Source organism: Camelus bactrianus, chromosome 3 (assembly GCF_048773025.1).
Source record: "Camelus bactrianus isolate YW-2024 breed Bactrian camel chromosome 3, ASM4877302v1, whole genome shotgun sequence".
NCBI lineage: Eukaryota > Metazoa > Chordata > Mammalia > Artiodactyla > Camelidae > Camelus > Camelus bactrianus.
In genome coordinates this window covers 71,122,607-71,139,077 of record NC_133541.1, presented here as the reverse complement: position 1 = coordinate 71,139,077, position 16,471 = coordinate 71,122,607, and the positions used below count along the sequence as shown (strand labels likewise).

The following is a 16,471-nucleotide window of genomic DNA, read 5'->3' as shown; positions in this document are numbered from 1 at the left end:
CATTATGTTTTAAGCAGTAACTGTTTCAAGCAACAGAATTATATTTTTTGACTTAGAAATGGTGCTTTCTTCTATATTGGAATTTCTCCGGTTTCTTAGTACGTATTACTGCCTCCTCCAATATGTCTTTAAAACCTTCCCCTTTCTGGGCGGTTTTCTCTGAGACCACTTTAAATGTTCCGAGTCTCCAGCTGGCGCAACTTCTCGTGGGGCGTGGGCGGCGTGGGCGGGGGCCGCGCAGCTGCTGCGGGTTGAGGCGGGCGGTTGAGTTCCGGTTCCGGTCCGTGGGGAAGCCGCCAGACTCAGTTCCAACCGGACAGACGCGGCGGCAGGTGAGGCCCAGTGGAGCTGCTAGGCCTAGTTGCTGACGATGGAGAAACCACGTTGCAGCGGGACAGCGACTGTGTCGGCCCTGGAGAGAGGAGAGGACCGTCCTGGAGGTAGGGGAGGCGGCGCGGGCGGTGAGGCCGGAGAGGCCGAGGCGAGGAGAGCGGCGCCAGGGCAGCCCAGCCCGTCTTTAATAGTCGGGCTTCTAGTGACAAACTCTTTTTCACTCTTACTTTGTCGGAGAACGTCTTTATTTCTCCTTTCTTGTTGAAGGATAGTTTCGGTGGACCTCAGCTTTCGTACTTTGCTGTCAGGATTCCGGTAGTAGCAACTGCTGGGAAACAAACTGCTTCACAAATCAGCAGTTTAAAATAGCAAGCGTCTATTTCACTGTGGTTCTGTAGGTGTGCAAGTCAGGCAGGACTCTGCGCGGACTTGCTTTGTTTCAGCGGGGTTTCCTCGTTTATGTGAAGTCAGTTACAAGTGCCTGGGTAGTTGTGCTTTGTGAGTTGGTTGGCTATGAGCCTGGGCGCCTTCGCTGCTCGCGTGTCTAGTCTTCTGCGTGCGTCTCCCGTGCTAGACCGGTTCACGTGGCAGAGGTAGGGATCCAGAAGAGAAAGGAAAACTTCCCAGGTTTCTTGAGGCTCAGGCATGGAATTGGCACAGCACAGTCTTCAGTTGCATTCTATTGGCTAAAGGCAAGTTCCACATCCACCTGTGTACACAGGGGTGTGGGGCCAGATGCCACCCTTTTTAAAATGGGAGGATCAACGAAGTCAAATTGCAAAGGGAGTGGGTACAAATGGGAAGAGGGAAAAGGGTGGCGAGGCATTTCTGAAATAGTCTCTCGTGAATATCTTAGAATGCCAGGCCTTGCCTGCCATGGTGGGCCTTTGATGTAAAAAATATTTTAATCATTTTTATTTATTCTCTTTGTTCTTACTAGGAAGGTTGATCTGATACAGTTTAATCCTCTGGAGTTAGAGGCAGAAAAGTCCCTCACTGATATTTTTAAAACATAAATTTTGGAAGAGGCGGTGTCAGAAGCTCAGAAAAAATGAAAACCAATGAATTGCTGAAGTAGTAATTAGTAAAAGCTCATTTTGCACACACCAAAAGATAGTCTGTGAACCAGGAGCACTCAAACCAAAACGTGGAATGAGGCTCAGGGGTATATTGTTATAAAGCAACTTGTATAGTGAGAAGGCCGTGACTTAATTTTGCTTATGATTTCCAGAGGCACAAACAAGAAATGGCCCAGCTGAAGGTAATCTTGCAAAATCAGCTAAATTAAGCTCTGTTCATAGCAAACTGGTTTTGTCTGCTCAGAGAATTTTCCAGGCTGGTCTTGTTTGTTTTTTGTTTTAACAGTGGAAAGATTATTTGCACTTTTGGAAAAGGTAACCGTCTACTTCATAAGAGTATAAATGATATAAACTGCTTCAAAAAAAAGTTCAAAGCACCTTTGATTTCCTTTGTGTAAGATGAAAGCGAGAATTAACATAATTTTGCAACAGCTGCCTAATCAAGATAGAAATAGAGCCGTAACAGGAACATGGCAATCATTGTTGTGAGAGAGAAATAGCATATATGCAGGGAATCGAGATGAAGCCATGGATTTGTGTCCAACTTCATGACTAAGTGAACTTAGACATCAGGAACCACGGTAAACACAAGGAAAGGGGAAAGCAGAGTTCTTTACAGTGCTAATGCTTATTTTTTTTTACTATTGATGTTGCAGAAAAATGTGTTACAGCTCAGTTGTGACAGCAACCTGAATCAGGGAGAGAGACCAAGCAGCACTTGGAGAGTTGGAGAACTCAGATTTATTACACCACCGGGCCCAGAGGAGTTAACACTTCAAGCTCTGGACCCCGTCTGTAGGTTTACACAGGCCTTTTATAGGCTGCCAGTTTTACACTTTGCAACATCATATGCAAATAAAGTACAACAGAAGTTGACCAACCAGGAACAAGCTTTGTAGAAATAGACCAATCAGGAGTGAGGTCCATGCAAATGAAGTACTACAAATGGACCAATCAGAAGTGAGAGTAATAACCAGTCAGAAGTGAGAGTAATAACCAATCAGGAGTGAGAGTAATAACCAATGAGGAGTGGAGGAAAGTGAGCTCAGGAAACCAATAGAATTCTAGGTGTAAGTTAGCTGCTTTAGAGGCAAAAAGTGAGATAGAGCCTCTGGGCCAAGGAACCGGAAGCTAGTGGGAGGAGAGCAGCGGCCGTGCGTAGGGGTCCTGCCAGTCTTTTTATGGGGCTTCCCGCCTCATTGAAATGGAATTGTTTTCTTAGGCTAAAGATCAATAGTGATGCAGATCACACCCTCTTAAATTTAGTTAGCGCAAATTCAACACTGTATTTCTCATGACCTTTCTTTTACAATATGTAACAGGACAGTTCTTTATAGTGGCTTGTAATAAAAGTAAATTAAAAGTCATTTTTCTTATTGTATTATCACAAATATACAACTTATGAAAATTGTGTGTTATTTGGGATTAACAGATACACATTATGATACATGAAATACATAAACAGAGGCCTACCATATAGAACAGGAAACTATATTCAATTTCTTATTATGAGCTGTAATGGAAAAAAACCTGAAAAATTATATATATATGTATATATATTTATATATATACATGTATATTTATATGTATAGCCAAATCCCTTTGCTATATACCTGAAACTAACATTGTAAATTGACTACACATCAATTAAAAATTAGAATTAAACATCATGAAAAAAAACCCAAAAATTATCCCTAGGAAAGATATCTAGACTATTTGCTTTGTAAATAATAAAAACAAATATAAATATATTCTAGTTCATACAGCGAGCACAATTTTTTTTAAGTGTCAACATGGATGTGAAAAGAATTAAAGAGGACAACTGAAATCAATCCTAATAAGTATAATAATGAGAGTAAGTGATGCAAACTTTTTCTTGATAGCAAAGAGTCTCAGGTTTGACTGTTGAAAACCAGTGTAATTCAACAACATAGCATTTGCAAGCTAGAGATCTTGGAAAAACATTAGGTAACAATGAAAGATACAGTGAATTGAATTCAATTAAAGGAAAGCATGGATAACAAATAATAAAATACAATAACAATAATCATTATGTGATGACAAATAGAAGTCTTAATGCTGAATAATATAAAACCAAAATGTAAAAAACAAATTTCTGTAAGCAAAAGAATTTATAAAAGTGTATTGTATTTGGAGAGTAAAAAAAAAAAAAATTGAATCTGTGACTGATGAGGTAGATAAAATTTAAATGAGAACCTGCTGTATAATAAGCACCAAAATAATCTTTAATTAAATTGATATAAATACTTCAGTAAATAAGTAGAACCAATAGATGTATGTTGTATTTTATATGGTGTAGTCAGTAGTTTTTCATATATTCATGGGATGTTTTCCCCCAATGCCAAATATTACATACTAGACCACAAAAAGTTCAATAAATGTTTAAAAAAAATTAATGTAAAATATAAACCAAAAAAATCAAGAAACTCTGCTAAACACATGGGGAAAGATGATGGAGCTGATTAAAGGAATTCTGGTCCTTATTTTAATATTTCCCAAGATCGTTCCAGATGGCCAGCGTGAGTTAAAATACATTTTTGATAATCATATAAAAGTACCACTTTCCATCGCCAGTAAATTAAAAAAATACACTGCAATGAAGATTTTCACTGGAGATTTGTATAAAATCTGTACTTTTTTTATGAAACACAATAAAAAGGAAAACAAAGTTATTTATATCTTATAAATCTCTTCTCCCCCTCCCTCCCTCATCTCAGGCATCCATCTGTTTGTTCTCTGTATCCATGACTCTGTTTCAGCTTTGTTCTATTTGTTCATTTTTGTTTTTTAGATTCCCCATATAAGTGAAGTCATACAGTATTTGTCTTTCTGTCTGACTTCACCATTCATAACATCCTCTAGATCCATCCATGTTGTCACGAATGGCAAGATTTTATTCTTTTTTCATGGCTGAGAATTGTTTCATTGTATATATAGACATTTTGTTTATTCATTCGTCTATTGATGGGCACTTTGGTTGCTTCCATATCTTGTCTATTGTAAATAATGCTGTAGTGAACACTGGGGTACATATATCATATTTTTTGGACGAATAACCATGAGTGGAATTTCTGGATTGTATGGTAGTTTTTTTTACTTGGATTGTTTGTGTGTTTAATGTTGAGTTGCATGAGTTCTTTGTATATCTTGGACAGTAACCATTATTGGCTATGTCATTTGCAAATGTCTTCTCGCATTCAATGGGCAGCCTTTTTATTTTGTTAATAGTTCCCCTTCACTGTGCAGAAGTTTTCTGGTTTGATTAGGTCCCATTTGTTTATTTCTGCTTTTGTTTCTTTTGCCTGAGGAGACAAATCCAAAAAATACTACTAATATGTCAAAGAGTGTACTGCCTGTGTTTTCTTCCAGAAGCTTTGTGGTCTCAGGTCTTATATGTAAGTCTTTAATACATTTTGAATTTATTTTTGTATATGATGTGAGACACTAGTCCAGTTTGATTGTTTTGCATGGAGCTGTCCAGCTTTCCCAATACCATGTATTGAAGAGTCTGTCTTTTCCCCATTATGTATTCTTGCCTCCTTTGTCATAGATTAATCACTTATAAAAAGGTGGGTTCATTTCTAGGTTCTCTGTTCTGTTTCATTAATCTGTGTGTCGATTTTTGTGCCAGTATCATAATGCTTTGATGACTGTAGCTTTAGTTTGAAATTAGGGAGCATGATATCTCCAGCTTTGTTCTTTAGATTATTTTGGCAGTTCTTGGGTCTTTTGTGTTTCCATACAAATTTTAGAATTATTTGTTCTAGTTCTGTGAATAATGCAGTTGGTATTTCCATAGAGATGGCATTGAAGCTGTAGGTTGCTTTGGGTAGTGTGGTCATTTTCACAATATTAATAAGCAACATAGCTTTCTGTCTGTTTTTGTTATCTTCAGTTTCTTTCATCAGTGTCCTATAGTTTTGGCTTTATTCTTCATCTTATACTTGGTGCTTTTCTCACCAGCCCAGTTCAGGATTCTGCTGAGGGAAAGGCAACAAGAGAGGATAAGCAAGACACCAGGTTTAGAGGAAGACGCTCGTGTACTTATAGAATTCCCTGAGCCAGCTCAAGAATAGACAAAGTGACTTTCTTTTTCAGGTCTCTGTATCTGGTGACTTAGTGTCACTTGTCGGTAATAAGACCCTGAGTGGAGCCAGAATACCCGCGGCTCCATGCTCGTTGTTGTCCAGGGCAGCTGTAGACATGTACCTTTCTTTTACTCTGAGGTTTATTCAAGTTGGTGTCAATATTTGGCTGTTTCAGTAAAGGAACGTTAAAAAATGAAAAGGTGTATGTGATGAGAGTAAAACTAGTTGAAGAAGACCCATGAAAGTAGTCAGAAAGATGAATGTTATCCAAGGGTTCTATGTTCATTAACCAATTAGGATTTTCATATCAGTTGTACTGTCAGACCAAATGGGTAACTTTTTCAGAGCCTGCCCTGTGAGCTCAACTGACAATCACAAAATTAGGATGCATGCTTTTCAAATTCATACACATCACCAACAATAAAAATTCTGCAGTCTGAATAAGTTTGCAATTACACTGATGCATAGGGGAGATCAGAACACAAAGGGCTAGTCTTTGCAGTACTCACTTTCTTCATCAAGGCTTCCAGGGAGTAAGGGCACTGGTACTGTTCTACACATTTATGAGGCAGCTGGGAGGGGCTCAGATATGACTTTGTAACAAGGTGAAAATCCAGAGGTAAAAGGCTTGTGTCTCTTTGGTTAACCTTGTGAACATCTCCCATATTCCTCTCTGCAGAGCCGGCCCTCCCCATGATGGCTGCTGGCTGTGAAAAGCATGGGTGTGTGTCTGTCACTGTGGCTGATGCCCACCTCGACAATGCCATTGTCAGTGCCTTAACCTAGGTTCTGATAGTCACAAAGTTGGGACCCAAAGTGATGGGTGCTGCAGCCCCTACAGCTGTGCTGAGTGTTTAGGACTGGGGAGAATGTTGATTTTCTGATTCAAGCTTATATTTTCTTAAAGACTAGAACCAAACATAGTATGTCATGAATATGGCTCAAGTATATATGCTTGCAGCCCCACTTATCAGTGGCTCAGATTCCAGTCTACGGGGAGGCCAAGACTTCATGCATCCATTTCTCTCATGGAGATCAGCTCAGCCCACAAAATTTACCTGACTGCCCACCTCTGGCCAACTGATTCCCAGGGAGGAACACAAGGTGGACTCAACACAGTAACAGAAATACACACAAGTGCATCTTCAAGTTTGACCTAAGTTGGTATTTTGTTAATCTTGCAATGTAAAAATGATAATTCACCCTTTCTGGACTTTATCCTTTTGAGCAACTATTGTACCTGAACAAAGATGTCCTTTGAAACAAGCCAGTGTTTCAATTTCCCAGAGTGTCTCCTCTTTATAGATTATTTTCCATTTCCTTAAGGCAGAAAGTCCTATAATAGTATTTATCTGAATCCGTAATACAAATGCTCATCAGAGGATTCATATTTGAGATGAGTAGAATTCCTATTCCTATGAAAATGATTTCTCTTCATTGTTTCCTTCTATTTCAAGAGCAAGTAATTTAATTTCTAAATGTCTCTAGTGATCTGCTGACCACTGTCAAGCAATTATCATAGTGATCAAAGGGTAGGCCATTATCTGAGATGGAGTGATAGATAGGTCTGCTAACTTCTGAAGTGAGCATCCATGCGTTTAAGGACAGTGAATGTTCTCCACGTTATAATCTGGACTATATATCTCTTAACAATAGGCAATAAATAGAGGAGGTAGAAATCATTTATTGAAGTGGAGATAGAGTGATATATTTCTACTGGTTATAAAAGTCAGCATATCTTGAGTCAATGGGAGACCATAGTAAGAAAATACATTCTAAGAATTAGTGGAATTTAGGGATTTAAAGGAAGTGACAAATGTCACTTCAAACCTAATAAACAGTTTAGGTCTTTGCCGCAGTTTGATGTCAGGCTGGAGCAAGGTGAAGGAGCTAAGAACTCTTTCTTGCCTTGAAGTTACCCATCAGTGGACTTCTCCCACGATGAATAGAGTTTTGGAAACGATGATGTATCTGTGGAGCAGCTAATTGTGTTTTTGGACAGCTCGCTTGCGGAAGACCTCTCCCAGCTAGGCTGGAGGTCTTGGAGTCTGTTAAGCCTTGTGATGTCTCATTCTGGCCGTGGTGCCAGCTTCTTGGGAACTGCCCCTAGTTCTCTCTCAAGGTTCTTGGTGTATAATAGAGATAGTTGTCAGTCATAGGTTTTGGAGCAGTCTCACACTAAGGCAGAATAAATACCATCTTCCACATCACCTAACTTTTCTTTAACTGACCTGCTCAGCCTTTTGTTCCCCTTTCCTCCTCCCAGGCTCCCTGGACCACTATTCACCCCCCTCTTTTCCAGCTGACTTAGCCTAGTTGGTGATGCAGATGCATCATCTTTCTCTTGAAAATTTCCCTGTTCTGGAATATGTTAGAAAAATAACTTCCACTTGACAAAATTCATAATTTTCCTGTTTGACCTGATACTAAAGTTGACAAATTTGGGTGAATTAATGAATCCGCAACAGATATAATCAGATGTTAATATGCAGCCATACTAGGCCATCCCATTCGTGTTTCAAATAAAGTAAAATAGGGTTGGAAATTTAATCAACGAAATGGGCATGAAAATTTGTCTTGATGCAGTCCTTAGTGGAGCTCTCAAATCAGCTAAATAGGGAGACACTGCTTCGAGCAGCTTCTACTTTAAATTTACCTGTAGCTGCATGAATTGAATGCAGTTGAATCCATAATCCATCTATAATCCATCTGTTATGCTGTTGAAAAGCACTCATTCTGTAATTGTCTGAGTTAAAGAAAATAGTAGATGCTTCCGAGAATATCTGACCTCATTGTCCTTCACTGGAGCATTATATGATGCTTCATACCAAGACCTTTTCAGATTTTAATTGAATTTTTATTTATTTTATACTTAATTTAGAGGTGCCTTTTCTTTTTCAGCAATCATATCCTCATATAGAGGTTGGGTTCTCCTCTGTCAGATCCAATAGCTGCCAGTCATAGCAACAGAGCATTTTTAGCCTCAGTTGACTTGCTTGGACATTTGAGATGAGATCACGCTCTCCCAACATGAGTTCAAAGTTTGAACCCAAGGACAAAGCAGAGGGAGACACACCAGGGCCTCCCAGGGATCATGTTTCCTCTTCTACCAACTGCAGCCACAAGATGGCGATGTGACAATTTAAATAAAACCAAAAGTTCTCGAGCTTTGTTTTATTTCGTTCAGGGAATTTTAAAGACAGTAGACTCCACTTTTAGCAACTACTTAAGTTGGACTGGGAACCATATCCCACGAAGGATGACTGTCTGTGCTGTGGTTCATGAGATGGCTGACCCCCAGTCAGTGATGCCGCATGGAACAGGATACGGTTCTATAGGTGCAAGCACACCTCTTGCCTTTTCCTTCTCTCCTCTGATGTGCTCAGGTATAGTGGTTGGTGCAAGGCTTCAGCCTTGACAGAGTGATGAGAAGGTTTCAAATGACATTGTCTGTCCCTGGAGGACAGTAGCAGACACTTTGATTTTGTTTTTCTTCCTGGGAGATGAACAGAGTAAATTCCATCCAAAAAGTTAGCTTTTGTAGGACAATAAATCCTACTCTTTGATAGTTAAGTCATTTAACAATTCTTCAGAATCTCTTGTTTTTCTCAGGGAGAGGCTATATGATGAGCCTTACTTCGTAATTATTTGGGTACTTGATTCATTATAGAGAACTGTTTCATGTATTTTGGGACCATGCAGTTTGAAATATGCGAGTGTGTGTGTGTTTTTTTTGGGATGTCCAGGCCATGTTTCTTTCCATGTGACCTAGAATTTAAAAGTATTTAGTAACTACTAATAGAAAATTTGCGAAGATTAAGGAAATAATCCATGTAAAACACGTGGTACATGGACATCATACAACAAATGTTAGTTATTATGTTATTAATGTTTTTTTTGTTGTCACGTTCATAGTTGATGTTACATTGGCAGTTACTTGTGGGAACCAGTTAGCTTTGTTCTGTCACAAAGCCACAGCTAAGCCGATTAGCTGATTTGAAAATGCAATCAAAATATTAATAGCTAATTCTTGTTGACTAGAACTTTAAAATGTGTGATTTATATGCATCATTTCTGCCTCCTCCCTCATTCTTCCTTTTAGATTGCTCAGAACAGCTCAGCTCTTTCCCCTACTGTCAAGAATTACTGAATAAAATGTTTTCGCCACTTTAACCAATGCTCAGCTGTGTTTATCTTTGACAGAACCATAGGAGAAAAGCAACTGTGATCTCAGTTACTGTCACTCATAGTGATCTGAGTGGGGCTGGATGCCTCTTGCCCCTGCAACTCTGGACCCTGAGGGTTAAATGTCGTGGTCCCTCAGAGTGCACTTTTGCCAGGGTCCTTGTAGATTACCATCTACGTCGGTCAACTGGGCACTTTGAATTCCTTGTTTACAGAGACTGACAGGCAGGTGCAGACACCATCTTGGCAGGAACAATTGATGCTGAACATCAAGAGGATGAGGACTTCTGATACACAGTTGGGTTGGGAGTGATACTTAACCAAAGTGGACTGTTTAGGTACCCGTGGTGCTCCTTATGGACTGAATTGTGTCCCCTCCTCCAAATTGATGTGTTGAAGTGTTAACCCCTAGTGTGACTACATTTGGAGATGGGGCACTTAAAGAGGGAATTAAGGTTCAATGAGGTTATAAGGGAGGAGCCCTAATCCAACAAGACTGGTAAACTTAGAAAAGAGGAAGAGAAACCAGAGCTCACAGATCTCCCTGCATGTGTAGAGGAAAGGCTGTGAGAGGGCATGGTAGGAAGGTGGCCATCTGTATGCTAGGAAGAGGGGCCTAACCATAAATCAACTCTGTTGGACCTTGGTCTTAGAATTCCGCCTCCAGAACTGTGAGGAGATAAATGTCTGTTAGTCTGTGTATTCTGTTAGGGCAGCCTGAACAGAGTAAGACATTCCTCTTGTCCATTTTATTCTATAAATGAACAGTTATAGCAACCCCAGCCTGAGAATAGCATGCCAAATGGGGACCCAGTCCTCTCCGGGATCAGAGTTTGGATCATGTCACCAAATAAGCCCTGAGACCAGAAGAGGTGGGAGCTGAGAGTCGGGGAATGCTGCAGGGGTAGTGGAAGAAGGTGCAAATCAGTGTCGGTTGTGGACTGGACAGCAGTTTCACTCTCAAAGCTTCTTTTACATTTCTCTCAAGAAGTGAGGCTTCTAGATTTCTGAAGATGCTGTTCCTTGAGGATATAGGCAGGTAGGACTCTCAGTGGTGCACAGGGAGTCTTTGTAGTAGGACTGTGGACCACCAGATCCCTCTTGAGGGGAGGACTTGTTACCTCAGGTGCTGCAGCAAATAATCTTCACCTATTGAATGATGTCTCAGTGGCACAGCCATCTCATACAAAGTCTTGTCCTCTCAGGGTCATTTCACATCCAGTGACTGATGGAGGCCAAGGTATAAAGGCTCATTTTGTTTTGTTCCAAAGCAGGTCCACTCCAAAGGGTCAGTTCAGCTCTGGTGAGGCTGTCAGACCTTACAGCTGTTTGGCCTCTTCCTCTGCTCAATTCTGATTCCTGCCCTTCCAGGATTGTTGATTTAACTGATGCTCCGTTATCAGTATCTTAACCCTAAACTGTCTCAGAGTCTGCTTTCCAGTAACTTTAACCTGTAATGTTCACTAACAGTTGGGGTACTCTTCTTAATGGGGACTGTTTAAAGTCTCTGTTTTTCATTTGAGGTCCTAGTCACCTCTGACAAAATGCAGAGTCACATTTACCATTTGGTCACATAAACAACTGCCTTTTGACTTAGGTTTGTGTGAGTTGGTTTATAGTCCAGAGAGTCCTCAGAGTAACGAAGAGATGAGGCTTGTGTGCATGAAAACGTGTCAGTGTTGTCTTGGAGCTCACTGCTAGGCCCTTGTCACTCTGATGCCTCCTTTCCTGAGAAGACCATAGAGGTTGAAGGTAGATGGAAAAGGCTAGTATGATAGAGCTGAGAAACATTGAATTTTCCTTCCATGGTGATACATAACCAGGTATAATCTTATTTTTGTCCTAAAATTGTGTCAAACTGACAGCCATTGTAATTGATGTTAAAGGGACCAAAACAAATGGGACAAGCTATGTGTGATCAGTTTATTTTGAGATGAGACGTCCATCCTGGGTAGACAGCCTGTAATTCTGTAATTATGTTCTGCAAGCTATGTGAAACAGCAACAGCAACAGAAAGCACAGTGTTTGATTTGCGCATCACGATTGGCACAACACAGAATAAGAACATCCTGCTTGATTGATAAACTCCTTTTCTGAACAGTTCCTATCACTCCATATTTCTTTGGTGCATCAGATGTCTTTATTCCACTGCAGTTGCCCTTGGATTAGCCATATTCTTCTACTGAAACCGGGGAAAAAAGAAAAAGGAAAATAATCTGAGATATTTAAATAGAAGAAAAATCCTTTAAAAACTAAATGCCTTTATATTACAAACAAATCATTAAATAATGAAATACTTAGAAGAGTTTTTACTTTAGTTTTTGTATAGTAACTTAGATCTGGATTAATGGAATTTTATGATACAGAACACTTTTTTGATATTGACTAAGTATTTTTTTAATTATTATTTGTTAAAGTATAGCCAGTTATGTTGTGTCAGTTTCTGGTGTACAGCATAATGTTTCAGTCACACATATACATACATTTGTTTTTATATTCTTTTTCATTATAGTTTTCTACAAGATATTGAATATAGTTCCCTGTGCTATACAGAATAAATTTGGTTTTTTAAAATCAATTTTATATATAGTAGTTAATATTAGCAATTCTTGAACTCTCAGTGTATCCCTTCCCCCCGCTTTTCCACCTGGTAACTGTAGGTTTGTCTACTATTTCTGTGAGTTTGTTTCTGTAAAACACATTTAAAAATGATTTTCTTTTAGTCCTTCACCAGACTTATTTCTGTGGCCTGCATTTTGAACTCCCTAAGTCCACCATTACCTCTCTTATTAACTAATGTGTGTTTTAAGTTTTAAAAATTGTCTAAAAGTTAAAAAAATTACTAAACCTAATTTCACTGGATATTTGTTGTTTCACATAGTGGCTTTGTATTTTTACCTCAGCATTCCTAGTTGCCATTCTGTTGGTAATGGCTTTTGATTTCCTTTTAGAGATCTTTGCCTCCCCTGGTGTCAGAATCTCAGTGTATATCCAGGTGCTCTGCACGGAGTTCAGGGACAGAGAACAGAACAGTGGAGTTCACGCATTCCAGGGGTGGCAGCCTCCTGAGGCTGCTCAGCAGCTCCGGTGGCCGTGACCTCAGGGGCGTCCCTGCTTTCCTCCTTCTACTCAGTTTTTGATCTTCTGTTACTCTCACTGATGCTATAAGTAGCCAGATAATTTTCTAATAAATTCTCTTTTCAATTGTGTTAGCCAACCACTTGATACTGAAGTGATGAAAACAAAATCTCTGACTGATTCAAAACCTTAATAGTACGTGAAAATGTCAAATGTTACATTCCTCAAGGGACTATAAAATAAGGAACTATTTTACCTTAAGTGTTGTAAAGACAAGGAGTTTTACACTTTGTCACTTGATAAATTTCTTACTCATTTTCCTCCATGATCACTAATATTTTCTCCTTATGTGCGTTCATAATTTATTTGACCCAAGAACATGTCTCCACTGCACAAGAAGTTCTTTATTCTGGAGAATACGTGCCAGATGATTGTCAGAGTGTAGGGCCTTTAGGATATATGAATGAGTGAGCAGGATGGGGGAGTAGGGTTTGAATCAAGTAGCAGTTATGCTCATATCGATCATCTTGACTGGTTCCTTCATCCACTGGACAAAAATCGTGCACTGTTTGTGTGCCAGACAGATAATGGATATTGGAAGGAGATAGTGAAATAAAGAGCACGTTGCAGTACCTAGAGGTAAGAAAGCATGGGGTGCTGTGGAAGCTCAGGGGGATCCTGAAAGGGCCCTCAAATTGTGGGATTAGATGATGCTTGTTTTGGGTCTGGACGAATTTATAGGAAGTATTCTGGCAAAGAATGAGTGAAGGGAAAAAGAACAAAAGCATGCGGGCAGGATCACAAGAAAAAACACGATACCTTTGGGAAAACGAAGTGGTTCAGTGTGGCTGGCATGAGGTTTGAAGGTTTACATGAAGGATTTGACAGATGAATCTAAGGATGATGGAAGAAACTAACAAAAGAGAATTTTATGTCAGGTGATTTGATCTACAAACTTGTGAGGACCTTGGGAGCTACAGGGTTGATACGCGTCTTTAGGAAAATCAACCTGACTGCTATACAGGAAGTGAACTGTAGGAGATCTAAAATCAAAATGGAGAGAGTCAAAGCAATTTTCAGAGTCTAGGTGAGATGTTGGAGGGGAGATGGAAGGCAGAGACTCACTATAATTGATCTAAATGTCCCTTTGGTGTCATCACCAAAGGAGGGAACGTGAAAGCCACTGTTAATTTAAAATAACCAGTCCTGTAAGCAATTTTTTTCCTCCTCCTTTCCTTCCTTTTTCATTCATTCATGAATTAAAGGTTTATTATGTGTCCTGGCCATGCATCAATCAAGCTACTCAGTGAGTGGTGGGGGATGAAGCAGGTCTTGTCCACCCTCAGGTCAGCCAGGGTTCCAGCAGGAAGCAGTGACACACTCCAAATTCCGAAATTCAAGGATGACTCAATAAAGGGAATGGTTTTTAAAGTGGTGGAAGGTTGTAGCCTGGGGCTGATAACAGCTGTAAATACTCTTGATCTGAAGAAACAAGGGAAGGGAGTGGTTTTTATAACCTGAAAGAAGACAGCTGTGTGGAGAGCAGCTACCTTGGGAGAAACCGTGACCTTCACTGGGGTAGAGGGTACTGCCAATCCAAGGGCACTTTCACAGCCGGAGCTGGAGAACTCTGTGCTCTGTCTTTCCCTCCTATAGCCTGCTGGGCTCTCAGCTGACTCAGCCACACGGAAGGGCAGAAGGCATGGGGATCTGTGGTATTTTCTGTTCAGGTCCTCATCCTGGAGCAAAAGGTGCAGAATTTTGGAGAATTAACGGGGAGGAGCAAACAAAAGGTAGAGAATGTCAGGAAACTCTCATGCTTTCCCCCATGGGTGTGTGTGCAGGTGTTCATCCTTTCAAGACTGTATGCAATGTTTGTCTCAGCGTGGCCTCACCCACAAGGAGCCCAGGAGAAAGGGGTTAGTGTACCGTGGTTTTCCCCGTGTCAGTTCTGCCTTGGAGGCAGCCCTGGACCACATCCCCTTCTTCAAAAGAGCCTTCTCTTTGAACTAGACAGGTATTCTCTAAACAAATAGGAGACACAAAGCTAAATATTTGTTCCTGGTGTATTCAGTGTCCTATGCAAATGGCGTTTAGGTGTATGTAACTGGTGCTGTGGAGCCTGGCATTTTAAGCAAACTCCAACTTGTATAAAGGAGCATTTAAAAGGAAAAAAGTTGAATGCTGTGGCCTGTGTTGGCCTACGTGTGAATTATGTGGCATTTTTGCTTTCGACACTGTTTGAGGTCTGCAGTGATGAAACGCTTCAGTGTCAAATCTGTAAAATCCACTGCCCTCTGTTCTTTTTCCTGTATAAATAGAAGCTGACAGTTAGAGGTTTTGTCACTGGCAATTTCAAATTCATTATTCTGAATAGACCTGACATTCAGGTTCTTGGTTGTAAAAGACTTTTAAATGACAAGCAGAGTCAAATTCCTTAGGTAAGGTGAATTTATGGTTGTGTGTTTACCTTTGATATTGTCAAAAAAGAAGCGTCACAACGTTGGTAGCATTCTCTGTATCCTGGAAGGATAGATTTATGATTATAAGGAGTCAAAGACATTAATCTTACTTCCAGATACCTTCCAAATGGACATTAATAAAGTGCTTTCATAAAGAAAAGAAAAGCAGAGTCTGATCAGCTCTGCAGTGGTATGTCTGAGAATACCAGCTTTTACTTGTTGAGCATATGTGCCAGTGTTGTGGGGAGTATCAGTCCTTCATCTGTAGTATACTTTATTTACATGGGAAAAACATTAATAAACAAAGAACTACCATGAAGTTTAAAAACAGGAAAGCCACTGGAATCAGGCGACATAATGGAAAAGGACTGCCTCTGTCCTCCACTCTGACTGGCAGAGATAGTAAGTTAAAAGCAATATCGTAGCATGTTGGGGCAAGGAGAATTCAGAAGTAAAAGACTGGATCGCATGCTTCGGGGGTGGGGGGGGGTAGGATGTGAGCACGGGTGGATCCCAAGACTGTAATAGCCCATTCTAGAAAATGCAGAAGGCCAAAGTCCTCACAGGACCTCCAGGGAACTCCACCTGTGCTGCACCTTCAAAAGGCCACGTGCCTGCTGTGCAGAGGAATGCCAGAGGTCACCCAGTGTGAGTCAGCAAGAGAGAAATGTGAATATAAAATTTCATCTGCTTTCTCTAAACTTCTCGCAGGCTCAAGAAGAAGCTGGAAAATGGCAGGGAAAGAGGTCAAGTGGAAGTGAAAGAGCAGGTGTTACCTCTCCCACTATAGCTCCATGGTTCAGGCTCGTACTGGAGGAGGAGAGCTTTGGGTTGGAAAGGAGATGGAAGTTTTGATTTAAAATCAGTGAAGTTCTTCAATACCTGAAGGCGAATCTTACTTACTGACCATGGATTTTGATCCTTTAGAATGACTCAGAAGTCATGTGATATGTGTAAAATGGGAGCAGCTATTGAGCAGAGTGTGTTTAAAGACAGTGTTTGTAGGAAAATAAAGCTACTCCCTAGACTCTGTAAACCAGTTGTAATAATACCCTATGATTTTCTCTGCATGTTGAATTTGAAGCCACAGTAGCCTGATGAGTCAGTACTATCCTTTTGAATAGTTTTATTTCATTAACAAATAGGGTGAAAACGCTGAGATCACTTGGACTGAGCAGAATACATGTAGTAGTGATTGTTCAGCTAGAGTAAACTGAGTCACTGA

At 40.2% G+C, this 16,471-nt stretch overlaps 1 long non-coding RNA gene across 1 annotated transcript in view; it reads left to right on the top strand.

Moving 5' to 3' along the window:
• Positions 1 to 281: 281 nt before the first annotated feature.
• LOC141575261 (uncharacterized) overlaps positions 282 to 16,471 on the top strand; it is a 136,775-nt gene continuing 120,585 nt past the window's right edge. Inside the window, exon 1 of the long non-coding RNA XR_012502722.1 lies at positions 282 to 440. This is a non-coding gene — a long non-coding RNA (uncharacterized LOC141575261). The remainder of the gene's footprint in view (positions 441 to 16,471) is intronic.